Here is a 12,806-nt window from a genome sequence, read left to right on the forward strand (position 1 = left end):
AGCCTGGTGAATTATCGGCTTTCGAAGATGGTAAACCCCCTAATATTTCCTCTCTCACTCTTTATCGCATTCAATATTTCAAACCCCTCCTCTGACTACAATGTCTGTGTGGTCCCCTCTTTTGTGAAGACAGGTGATTTGTATTCATGAAGAACCATGTCCGCATCTTCCACCTCCACGAGTAGAAAAAAGGAGAAGAGACGATATAAAGTAAAGTATTGAATTCTAAAGGATGTGTAGGAACAGACAGATCTGGGGGTATTTGTACACACATCACTGAAGGTGGCAGGGCAGATTGAGTAAGTGGTTAAAAGGCATTAGGTGTCCTGGGCTTTATCAATAGAGACATAGAGTACAAAATCAAGGAGGCTATGTGAGACCTGTGTAAAACAGTGTTTGGCCTCAACTGGAGTACTGTTTTTAATTCTGGGCATGACACTTGTGGAAGGATGTGGAGGCATTAGAGAGGGTGCAGAAAAGATTCACAAGCCTGGTGCCAGGGATGAGGGACTTGAGCTATATGGATGGATTGGAAAAGCTGGGGTTGTTCTCTGTCTCTCTCTGTTTCCTCTCACTATCTCTCCCTCCTGCAATGTTTGACACTAAGAGGGAGACAGAGGGAGAGAGGGTTAAATATGAAGGCAGAGATAGGGCTGTAGAGAGGGTCAAGGCTGGACAGAGAGAGATTATTGGGGTGGACTGAAAGGGAGAATGTGAAACATATTAATGTGATGTAATCCTTTACTGCTGTGTGCACAAACATATTCGAGATAGGTATGGAGAGACAAAACATCGGGAGAGGGAGAAATGTCGATGAAGTTTGGGCCCAAGCGGACACTTTTGATGATGCAGAAGGAATAGCCTCCATTTTAAAGATGCAGCAAGCTTTCCACTGTGGGAGCCATCACACCCTCATGATAGTAGAGTCATGGAGTGTTACAGCACTGAAACAGGCCCTTCGGCCCACCAAGTCTGTGCCAAGCGAAAACAACCCACTTATCTATCTCTGTACCGTCTTAATCTCAATCTCTCGCTGCGTCGTACCTTCAAAGATGCTGCACACAGCTTTTCAGGAACACTGACGAACACTCTCCATCCCAATCTCTTCCTCTTTCTCTCTGGTACTCTCTTCCCACTGCCATCCTTCCCTCTCTCTGCTCTTCCCTCTTCTCTCTATCCCTGTCTTACTCACTGTTACTCTCCCCAACTGGATGGAAGCGGAGAAAGGGAGGCATATATAGAGGCAGCTTTACTTTGTATCGAAACCCACTCTGTACCTGCCTTGAGAGTGTTTTATGGACCAGAGAAGACAGAGATATACTCAATAGCTAACTAATAGCTTGTCAGCATTGGATGGGACAGTGTAGATGGAGCTTGACTCTGCATCCCTGGAATTTAGAAGGTTAAGGCGTGACCTGATCAAATTTTAAAGGGGTGGATGTGGTGCCTGTCACGTGGATTGTTTTATCCTGGATCGTGTTGAGCTTCTGGAGTTTAGAGATACAGCACTGAAACAGGCCCTTTGGCAGACCGAGTATGTGCCGACCAACAATTACCCATTTATCGTAATCCTATGTTAATCCCATATTCCCTACCACACCCCCACCATTCTGCTACTACCTACCTACACTAGGGGCAATTTACAATGGCCAATTTACCTGTAAATCTGCAAGTCTGTGGCTGCAGGAAAAGACCAGAGCAAAAGGTGGAAACCCACACAGACACAGGGAGAACTTGTAAGCTCCGCACAGGCAGTACTCAGAACAGAACCCGGGTCGGTGGAGTTGTGAGACTGCGGTGCTAAACACTGCTCCACTGTGCTACCCTGTATTGTAAGTGTTGCACTCATCCAGGCAAGTGAAGAGATACCATCACACACCTGACATGTGTCTTGCAGGTGGTGGAATGGTTTTGGGGAATGAAGGTGTGAGACAATTGGAGTCACAGTATTGACGTGATTTCTACAGGTCAGTTCCTGGTCAATGTTTCCCCAGGATGTTAATGCTGGGGGATTCAGCGATCGGATAATGCTTTGAATGCCAAGTGTAGTTGTTTGGATTCTCTCTTGTTGCAGTTGGTCATTGCCTGTCTCTGTGTGTTTTTCTGTGCTCTGGGACCAATTTCTTCATGGGGCGGTCATAATGCTGCGTCATAATGGACCAGTTCGCAAAATTAATGCTCATGGAATGAACGGGAAAGTGACAGAGTGATACAACATTGGCTAAGGGACAGAACACAGAGAGAAGTGGTGATTTGGTTGCTTCAGAAGGGAGGGCGGTATCTTTGCCTGACATAATCTTATACACTTCTGCTCAATCTCCCTTCAATCTCCTTTGTTCTAAGGAAACCAACCCAGCTTTTCCAACCTAACCTTGTAGCTAAAATCCCCCATCCCTGAAACCATTCTGGTAAATCTCGGCAACATCGCAAGGACCCTCACCTCCTTCCTAAAGTGTGGTGACCAGAACCGAACACAATTCTGCAATGGGAGCCTAACGAGAACTTTATGAATGGTCAGCATAACCTCCCTGCTTTTGTACTCACTGTATACAGTGTACATTGTATTCCCCAGGGCTTTGGATTAGGACCACTGATCTTTTTGATATATAGTAATGACTTGGACTTGGGTTTACAGGGCATAATTTCAACATTGTGCCATCTGTAATGTAATAAACAGGGAAGGGAATAGTAGTCGACATCAGGAGGCTAGAGGCAGTCTGGTGAAATGGTCAGACACATGGCAGATTTTCTTCAATGCTGAGAAATGTAACATGATGCAATTTGGAAGGAAAACTGAGGAAAAGCAAAATAAACTAAATGGTACAATGTTAAAATGAGTGCAGAGACAGAACCGGGATTTCATTTGTGTCACTTTTTATATCTTAAAGATTCAATCTGGGGCTTCCAATCTGTGATTTGAATGTAGCTTCATCCTAAAAAGTGTTAGCAAACATGATGGGAAATGTGTCAAAATCTGTTTCCATTCAGACATTGCTGCATTGTGGAACTGTGAGCCATCTTTGCAGAGACAGGAAATAGGGGTGTTTGAATGGACCTGCAGGTTTTGGTTGATGCAATAAGGTGAAAATTTGAATTGTGTCCCTTGCAGACGCACAGAATAGAAGGTATTTACAGAACACCACATGAAGTAGTTTACCAATGTCTGACAAACTTCAAAGACTTCAGACATATGGAAGAAGAGGAGAAGGGAACAATATACAAAACTGGAAACAGTCAGACAACAGCAGTAGGAAAGTGAATCACTTTTTGTGGATTTTAATTTGAAGGCCTGAGCTGATGATTGAAAAAGCAGGAGTTCAAATCCCACACTGGGTTGTTGTGAATTTGAATTTTTTTTTTTTTTAAAACATAAATCTGGAATTGAAATACCTCTACAATGCAATGATTCACTCCTGTCTACTGGTACAAAGCCCGTGTGTGTCTCAGTTTCGCTGCATTGATTAACGATGCAAGATGATGGGGTAGAATGTAGCGTACCCAAGTTGCCAATGACACAAAAATTGGCAGCATTGTAAGCAGTGTAGGTGGAAGCATAACATTGCAAAGATATATTAATATCTGAAGTGAATAGGCAAAACTGTGCTAGATTGATTTCAATGTCAGCATAAAAGATGAGAACAGATGGGGAAAAGCTAGAAACACTGGAGGTCAGGTGATATTACACAAACGTGGGATGCATTCCCTGGAATTTAGGGGGATCAAGGTGATTTGATCAAAGTTGTTGAGATATTAAGGGGAACTGATGGCGTAGTTTGGGAGAAACTATTTTATCAGCTTTGGAACATAGGAAGAGGAGTAGGTCATTCAGCCCATCGAGCCTGCTCTGCCACCCAATATTATCATGGCTGATCATCCACTTCAATGTCTTTTTACACAGCCCACTGGGGTAGAGAATTCCAAAGATTCGCAAACCAGTGAACAAAGAAATTATTCCTCTGCCCTATGCGGCTTCCCCCTTATTTTGAAATTGTGTCCCCTTGTTCTAGACTCCCGAACCAAAGGAGACATCTTACCGGCATCTGATCTGTCTATCCCTTTAAGTATTTTATATGTTTCAATAATATCACCTCTCATTCTTCGAAACTCCAATGAGTATAGGCCCAACCTGTTCAACCATTCCTCATAAGACAACCCCTTCATCCCAAGAATCAGCCCAGTGAAACTTCTCTGACCTGGTTCCAATGCATCCAGGCCTGACCATTTATCCACTTTCAAAGAATGCCAAAAACCTTAATATTTCCCTCTCACTCGGTTTATCCCATCCAATATTTCGCACTCCTCCTCTTTAACTACAATGTCTGCATCGTTCCCCATCTTTTATAAAGACAGACACAAAGTATTCATTAAGAACCATGCCCACATCTCCCACCTCAAGACACACATTCCCTTTTTGGCCCCTAATACTCTATCCTTACTTATCCTCTTGCTCTTCATGTATTTAAAAAACGTCTTTGTGATTTCTTTGCTTTTATTTGGTAATATTTTCCGGCCATTTCTTTGCTCTCCTAATCTGCTTTTTCATTTCACCCCTGAACTTTCTACAGTCATCTTGGCTACTTTGCTACTTTGTCAAATGCTTTCTTAAAATCCATATAAAATCCATTGCAATTCCTTCATCAACCTTCTCTGTTACTTCATCAAATCCATGCTGGCTTTCCTTAATTAACTCAAACCTCTCCAAGTGCCTGTTGATTTTTTCACTCTCAATGATTTCTCCAATTGTCCTTTTGAAAGCTCCTACTGAATCTGTCTCCACCACTATCAGACATTGCATTTCAAATCTGAAGCACTTGCGTGAAAAAAAACCTTTTCCTCATGTCGCCTATGTTTTTTTTGTGCCGATCACCTTCAATCTGTGCTCTCTGGCTATCAATCCTTCAGCCATTGGAATCACTTTCTCTTTATTTTCTCGATCTAAAGCTTTCATGATTTTCGTCAAATCGCCTTTTAATCTTCTCTGCTCTAAGGAGAACAAGCTCAGCTTCTCCAGTCCATCAGTGCAACTGCAATAATCTCATCCAGGAACCTTTCTAGTAAATCGCCTCTACACATTCACCAAAGCCTCCATATCCTTCCTAAAGTGTGGTCCCAGAATTGGACACAATACTGCAGCCGAGGACAAACTATTATTTTATAAAGGTTTAACATCACATCCTGACTTTTACACTGTAGACCTGTTTATAAAGCTCAGGATCCCATCTGCTTTATTAACCCATCAGCAAAGGGGGAAATTCTACCAGAACAATAGACCAGTTCCCTGAGACATGAATCTGTGAGTCATTCCAAGGCTGGCGGGAGAGTTTAGAGAGAACCCCAATCTGGTCATTTTTTACAAACAGAAAACTATAAATGCATTGGCAGGGATATTAATAAATCCTTTCAGAATACAGGAGGAAGCCATTCGGCCCCTCGAGCCTGTCCTGCCCATTCACGCAGGTCATGGCTGATTTGCCCCTTATCCACATCGAGATGTCCAGACTCCATAAACATTAATACCCTTTCCTCACAAATCTCTACCTACAATCAGGAATTATTGTCACTGCTTGTTAACACTGGGGAATTCCTTCCCTTAACCTCTCCGTCTCTCTATCTCTCATTCCTGTTTAATGACGCTCCTTAAAAGTAACATCTTTGACCAAGCTTTTGGTCATCAGCCTTAATTTCAACTTCTGTGGGTTTGGTGTCAGATTCTGTTTTATAATGCACCCTGTGTAACACATTTGGGACTTATTATTCCTCACCTTCTCCTTCACTCCGTCTCTCTCTCTCTCTTTCTCCCCCTCAAACCCTCCTCTCCCTCTCTCTTTCTCCCCTTGAATCCCCTCCTCCCTCTCGCTCTCTCTTTCTCCCTCTCACCACCATCTCTCTCTCCCCTCCTCACCTCTAAAACAAGTATATCCTTCCTTCAGTACTGAGACCGGGACTGTACACAGTACTCCAGGTGTGGGCTCACCAAACCCTGTACCATTACAGCAAGACTTCCTCACACTTGTACTCTAACCTCTTTGCAATAAAGGCCAACACTCTAATTGCTGTACATGCATGTTAACTTTCTATAATTTGTGTACAAGGATACCCAAATCCTTCTGAACACCAACATTGAATAGTTCCTTACCATTTGAAAAATGTTCTGTTTTTCTATTCTTCCTGCCAAAGTGAAGAACCTCACATCTCTCCACATGATATTCCAGCTGCCACTTTCCTGCCCACTCACTTAACCTGTCCATCTCCCTTTGCAGTCTCTTTGTGCCCTCCTCACAGCTTTGTGTCCCACCTAACTTTGTATCATCAGCCCATATAAACCTAACATAGGCCGTGTTTGAGAGAGGCACTTTTGTCCTGCCAAGTATGAAGATACAAATTCTTGACATTTTGTGAGGAGATTTTGTCAATCTGATCTCACAGGGACCAGGATAATTTTTGCTTTCCTTTTCTTGTCTTTGGGGTCAGGGGGTTATGGGTCAATCCCAGTGCCTGTTACACCTGACCCAACACTATGACCCCGAGAGGCGTTGTAGGGGGAGGGCGTGGAGGGGGAGCAGGCAGATGGTCAGTCCCAACCTCTTAAAAGGACCCCGCACTGTCAGAACTGCTCCTTAGGTTTTAACCTTCGAGTGAGTGAGTAGGAGTTTGAACAAGGATGGGAACTAAGTGACATGGAATCTTCCAATATTTATTTATTCAGTGATGTTAATAAACAGCAAATTATCTGTCAAGCCCAAATTCACACAAGTAATATTGTGAATTCGGATTAATAATTTGAAAGGAGTACCTGTTGTTAATTAATTCCATTTCATTTGTCAAAAATCTCTTCAGCACCTTGTTCAGTTGAAGATGTAATATTAAAAAATCCCTTAGGAGGACAGGAGGAGGCCGTTCGGCCCCTGGAGCCATTCCTACCTCTTTGAAACATTTTCCTCCTCACCCTCTCCCTTACTGTCACTCTCTCTATCTGATGGCCTATCAGGGGAAAACAGCAGCAGCCAGAGCAGTGGCACCACGGTTGGCACTGCTGTTCAGCAGGGAGGGACAAAGCGCAGAAGAGCAATAGTTAAAGGGGGCTCTATAGTCAGGGGCACAGATAGGCTCTTCAGTGGACGTGAAAGAGACTCCAGGAAGGTTTGTTGCCTCCCTGGTGCCAGGGTCAAGGATGTCTCTGAACGGACAGAGGGCATTCTGAAGGGGTAGGGTAAACAGCCAGAGGTTGTGGTACACATCGGTACCAATGACTTAGGCAGGATGAGTGATGAGGTCCTGCAGGGGGCGTTTCGGGAGTTAGGTAGTAAATTAAAAAACAGGACATCTAGGGTTGTAATTTCTGGATTAATCCCTGTGCCACGTGCCAGTGAGGCTCGAAATAGGAAGATAGTGCAGCTGAACACGTGTCAGAGCAGCTGGTGTAGAAGGGAGTGTTTCAGATATCTGGACCATTGGGCTCTCTTCAGGGACAGATGGGACCTGTACAAGAAGGACGGGTTGCATCTAAACTGGAAGGCCACTAATATCCTGGCTGCAAGGTTTGCTAGCGTCACTCGGGAGGGTTTAAACTAGTGTGGCAGGGGACAGCTAGTGAAGTAAATAAGGAGGACATAGTAAATAAGGCCAATAGGACTAAGAGGAAGAGCAGGCAGGGAGATGTTGCTGTGCACAGCGGGACTGGTGGTCTGAAGTGCATTTGTTTCAATGCGAGATGGTAAGGCAGATGAACTTAGAGCTTGGATTAGTACTTGGAAATACGATGTTGCTGAGGGAAGGGAGGGATTGGCAGCTCAATGTTCCAGGCTTTAGAAGCTTCAAGCGGGATAGAGAGGGATGTAAAAGGGGTGGGGGAGTTGTATTACTGGTTAAGGAGAATATCGCAGCTGTACTGCGGGAGGACACCTCAGAGGGGTCATGCAGCGAGGCAATATGGGTGGAGCTCAGGAATAGGAAGGGTGCAGTCACGATGTTGGGGGTTTACTACAGGCCTCCCAACAGCCAGCGGGAGGTAGAGGAGCGGATATGTGGACAGATTTTGGAAAGATGTAAAGGTAACAGGGTTGCAGTGGTGGGTGATTTTAACTTCCCCAATATTGACAGAGACTCACTTAGTTCTAGGGACTTGGATGGGGCAGAATTTGTGAGGAGCATCCAGGAGGGCTTCTTGAAACAGTGTGTCGATAGTCCAACTAGGGATGGGGCCATTCTGGACCTGGTATTGGGGAATGAGCCCGGCCAAGTGGTCGATGTTTCAGTGGGGAAGCATTTCGGGAGCAGTGACCATAATTCCATAAGTTTTAAGGTACTTGTGGATAAGGATAGGAGTAGTCCTCGAGTGAAGGTGCTAAGTTTGGGCAAGGCTAATAAAAGCAATATTAGGCAGGAACTGAAGATTTTAGATTGAGGGTGGCTGTTTGAGGGTAAATCAACATCTGACATGTGGGAGTCTTTCAAACGTCTTTCTGCCTTTCCCCCTACCTCCCTCCCTTCTTCTCTCTATTTCCCCTTTCTCTCTCCCAGCCCTCCTCCCTCTGTCTCTCCCCTTTCTCCCCCCACATCACCCCCACCTTGTTAATCTACCTCGCTCATTTGGTTTCCTAGACCAGTGATTGGATGGAATTGCAAATTGAAATGTGTTGTTAAACTGGAAGATGCTGGGACTGCTTGGACAGTCCGTGTCTGAGGAAAGAATAGACAACGTAAAGCTTCAGTTGTTAAACCCTTTGACAGAACATACCCGCTGAATCTTCACAGCTCTGTTTTTATTTTGATTAGAATCCAGGACCAGCATGTTACTGTGAGGAGGAAAGACAGGTTTGGCAAGTTTCGGGAAGCTTGGATAACACGAGATATTGTGAGCCGAGTCAAAAAGAAAAAAGAAGATTTGTAAGGGCTGGAAGGCTCGGAACAAATGAAGCACTTGCGGAATATAAAGACAGTCGGAAGGAGCTTAAGCAAGGAGTTAGGATGGCTAAAAGGGGTCCTGAAAAGTCATTGATAAACAGGATTAAGGAAAATCCCAAGGCTTTTTAGACATATATAAAGAGCAAGGGGGTAACCAGGGAATGTGTTGGCCCACGCAAGGACAGAGATGGGAATCTATGCGTGGAGCCAGAGGAAATGGGTGAGGTACTAAATTAGTACTTTGCATCAGTATTCACCAAAGAGAAGGACTTGGTGGATGATGAGCCTAGGGAAGGGAGTGCAGATAGTCTCAGTCATCTCATTATCAAAAAGGAGGAGGTGTTGGGTGTCTTGCAAAGCATTGAGGTAGGTAGGTCCCCAGGGCCCTATGGGATCTACCCTAGAATACTGAGGGAGGCAAGGGAAAGAATTGCTGGGGCATTGACAGAAATCTTTGCATCGTCATTGGCTACAGGTGAGGTTCCAGAGGACTGGAGAACAGCCAATGTTTTACCTTTGTTTAAGAAGGGTGGCAAGGATAATCCAGGAAATTATAGGCCGGTGAGCCTTACGTCAGTGGTAGGGAAACTATGAGAGAGGATTCTTCGGGACAGGATTAACTCCCATTTGGAAACAAACGAACTTATTAGCGAGAGACAGCATGGTTTTGTGAAGAGGAGGTCGTGTCTTACTAATTTGATTGAGTTTTTTGAGGAAGTGACGAAGATGATTGATGAGGGAAGGGCGGTGCATGTTGCATATGTGGACTTTAGTAAAGCCTTTGACATGGTCCCGCATGGTGCAAAAGGTGAAGTCACACGGGATCAGTGGTGAGCTGGCAAGATGGATGCAGAACTGGCTCTGTCATAGAAGATAGAGGGTAACAGTGGATGGGTGTTTTTCTGAATGGAGGGATGTGACGAGTGGTGTTCCGCAGGGATCAGTGCTGGGACCTTTGCTGTTTGTAGTATATATAAATGATTTGGAGGAAAATGTAGCTGGTCTGATTAGTAAGTTTGCGGATGACACAAAGGCTGGTGGAGTTGCAGATAATGATGAGGATTGTCAGAGGATACAGCAGGAAATAGATCGGTTACAGATTTGGGCATAGAAGTGGCAGATGTAGTTTACTCCGGAAAAATGTGATGTAATGCATTTTGGAAGGTCTAATGCAGGTGGAAGGTATACAGTAAATGGCATAACCCATAGCAGTTTTGAAAGGCAGAGAGATCTGAGCGTACAGGTCCACAGGTCACTGAAGGTGGCAACGCAGGTGGATAAGGTAGTCAAGAAGGCATTCGGCATCCTGCCTTCATCGGTCGGGGCATAGAGTATAAAAATTGGCAAGTCATGTTGCAGCTGTACAGAACCTTAGTTCGGCCACATTTAGAATATTGCATGCAATTCTGGTCGCCTCACTACCAGAAGGACGTGGAGGCTTTGGAGACGGTACAGAGGAGGTTTACCAGGATGTTGCCTGGTCTGGAGGGCATTAGCTATGAGGAGAGGTTGGAATAACTCGGATTGTTTTCACTGGAACGACGGAGGTGGAGGGGCGGCATGATAGAGGTTAACAAATTTATGAGCGGCATGGACAGAGTGGATAGTCAGAAGCTTTTTCCCAGGGTGGAAGAGTTAGTTACTAGGGGCATAGGTTTAAGGTGCGAGGGGCAACGTTTAGAGGGGATGTGCGAGGCAAGTTCTTTTGCACAGAGGGTGGTGAGTGCCTGGAACTTGCTGGCAGGGGAGGTGGTGAATCAGATACGATAGCGATGTTTAAGAGACATCTTTACAAATATATGAATAGTAAGGGAATGGAGGGATATGGGCCCCGGAAGTGCAGAAGGTGTTCGTTTCGGCAGGCATCAAGGTCAGTCCTGGCTTGGAGGGCCGAATGGCCTGTTCCTGTGCTGTACTGTTCTTTGTTCTTTGTCCCTCAGCCAGACTCTGTCCCTCTCCTCCTTAACCGTGACTCTGCCTCCCTCACTCTGTCTTTATCTATCTCTCTCTCACCCCGTCTCTCTCTCTCTCCCTCATCCCATCTCTGTATCTTTCTTTCTCTCTCTCTCCTTCACCCCATCTCACTCTCTCCCTCACCCCATCTCTCTCACTCTCTTTCTCTCAGAGGAGGACCATAGAATCATCGAGTGCTCTAACACAGGAGAAGGCGATAGTATCAGTAATCTTAAAGGAGAGACGATTGCAAATTAATTCCATTTTCGTTGCTTAAAATTATCATTACGACCTTGTTTATTTCAGGATATAATATTAATAATGTCCTAGGAAGACAGGAGGAGGCGGTTCGTCCCCTCCAGCCCCTCCAATCTCTTTGAGACATGTTTTTCCTCACCCTCTACCTCACTGTGTTTCGCCCTCTCTGTCCCTTAGCCAGTCTCTCTTTCTCCTACTTAACAGTCTCTCTCTCCCTCACCCCATCTCTGTATCTTTCTTTCTCTCTCTCTCCCTCACCCCATCTCTTTCTCTCTCTCCCCCTCACCCCATCTCTCTCTCTCTCCCTCTCACCCCATCTCTCTCTCTCTCCCCTCATCCCATCTCTCGCTCTCTCTCCCTCACCCCATCTCTCTCTCTCTCTCTCCCCCTCACCCCATCTCTCTCTCTCTCCCCCTCACCCCATCTCTCTCTCTCTCTCCCTCACCCCATCTCTCTCTCTCTCTCCCTCACCCCATCTCTCTCTCTCCCTCAGCCCATCTGTATCTCTCTCTCTCTCACCCTATCTGTCTCTCTGTCTCTCCCTCAGCCGATCTCTCTCTCTCGCTCCCCCTCAGCCCATCTCTCTCTCTCTCTCTCTCTCTCTCTGTCTCAGAAGAGGGCCATCCAATCATAGAGTGCTATAACACAGTAGGAGGGAATCGGATCAGTAATCTTAAAGTAGAAATTATTGATAATTAATTCCATTTCATTTTCTCAAAATTATCATCACTATCTTCTTTATTTGGGGGTGTAATATTAATATTGCCCTTAGGAAGACAGGTGGAGGCCGTTCTGCCCCTCGAGCCTGTCCCATCCCTTTGGGATGTTTTATTCCTCTCCCTCTCCCTGCGTGTCTCTCTTTCCGCCCATCACCCTGTCTCTCTCTCTGTCTCAGCCCATCTTTTTCTCTCTTTTCCTCACCCCATCTCTCTATCCCTATCTCTCTTTACCTCATCCCATCTCTATATCTTTCTCTCTCTATCCCTCAACCCACATCCCTCTCTCTTTCTCAGAAGAGGACCGAAGAATCATAGTATACTATAACACACTCGGAGGCAATTCGACCCAATAAATCTGTGCAGTCTCTATTGAAGAGCAGTCCAGTTAGACGCACTCCTCCGCTCTTCCCCCATCACTTCATTTCTTTCTGTAATTGACTGTCCATATCTTGTCTTGGGAATGCAGCATATAGCACCTTCCATAGCGTTGTCTGTGAAATGTTTATTTGTACAAGTGAATTGACCATTTAATATTTTTAACTTATTTAACCCTGTGTTCCCACAAAGATCAAGCTAGCAAACTCAACAGTGGCCACTTTGACTTCATCCCATGGTGTCTTATGTATATTCTCACAGGATAGCAGGTATAACTGACGTCATCGTATTCAGCTGAAAATTGATCAGTTACATTATTATTTCAGTCCATATGGACAGTACACACGGCACCTTACTGTTGCAATAAGTTCATATAGTATCCATTCATCCCACTGGGGCAAAATGTCACTGGCTCAACATTCTCACTAAACACTGAAGCATTCCAGAAAGCGAGGCTCACAAATTCAACACAAGTTTCCTTTTTTTCATTCTCCCTTGACTGTTCTGATTCTCTCAGGGATTGCTGATGCTTATCCTCCACATGAGCAGTCGTCTAATCCCGTGTGCCTGTCCTGCTTCCAAACCCAGCATCCACTT

Source organism: Heterodontus francisci, chromosome 44 (assembly GCF_036365525.1).
Source record: "Heterodontus francisci isolate sHetFra1 chromosome 44, sHetFra1.hap1, whole genome shotgun sequence".
NCBI classification, from domain to species: domain Eukaryota; kingdom Metazoa; phylum Chordata; class Chondrichthyes; order Heterodontiformes; family Heterodontidae; genus Heterodontus; species Heterodontus francisci.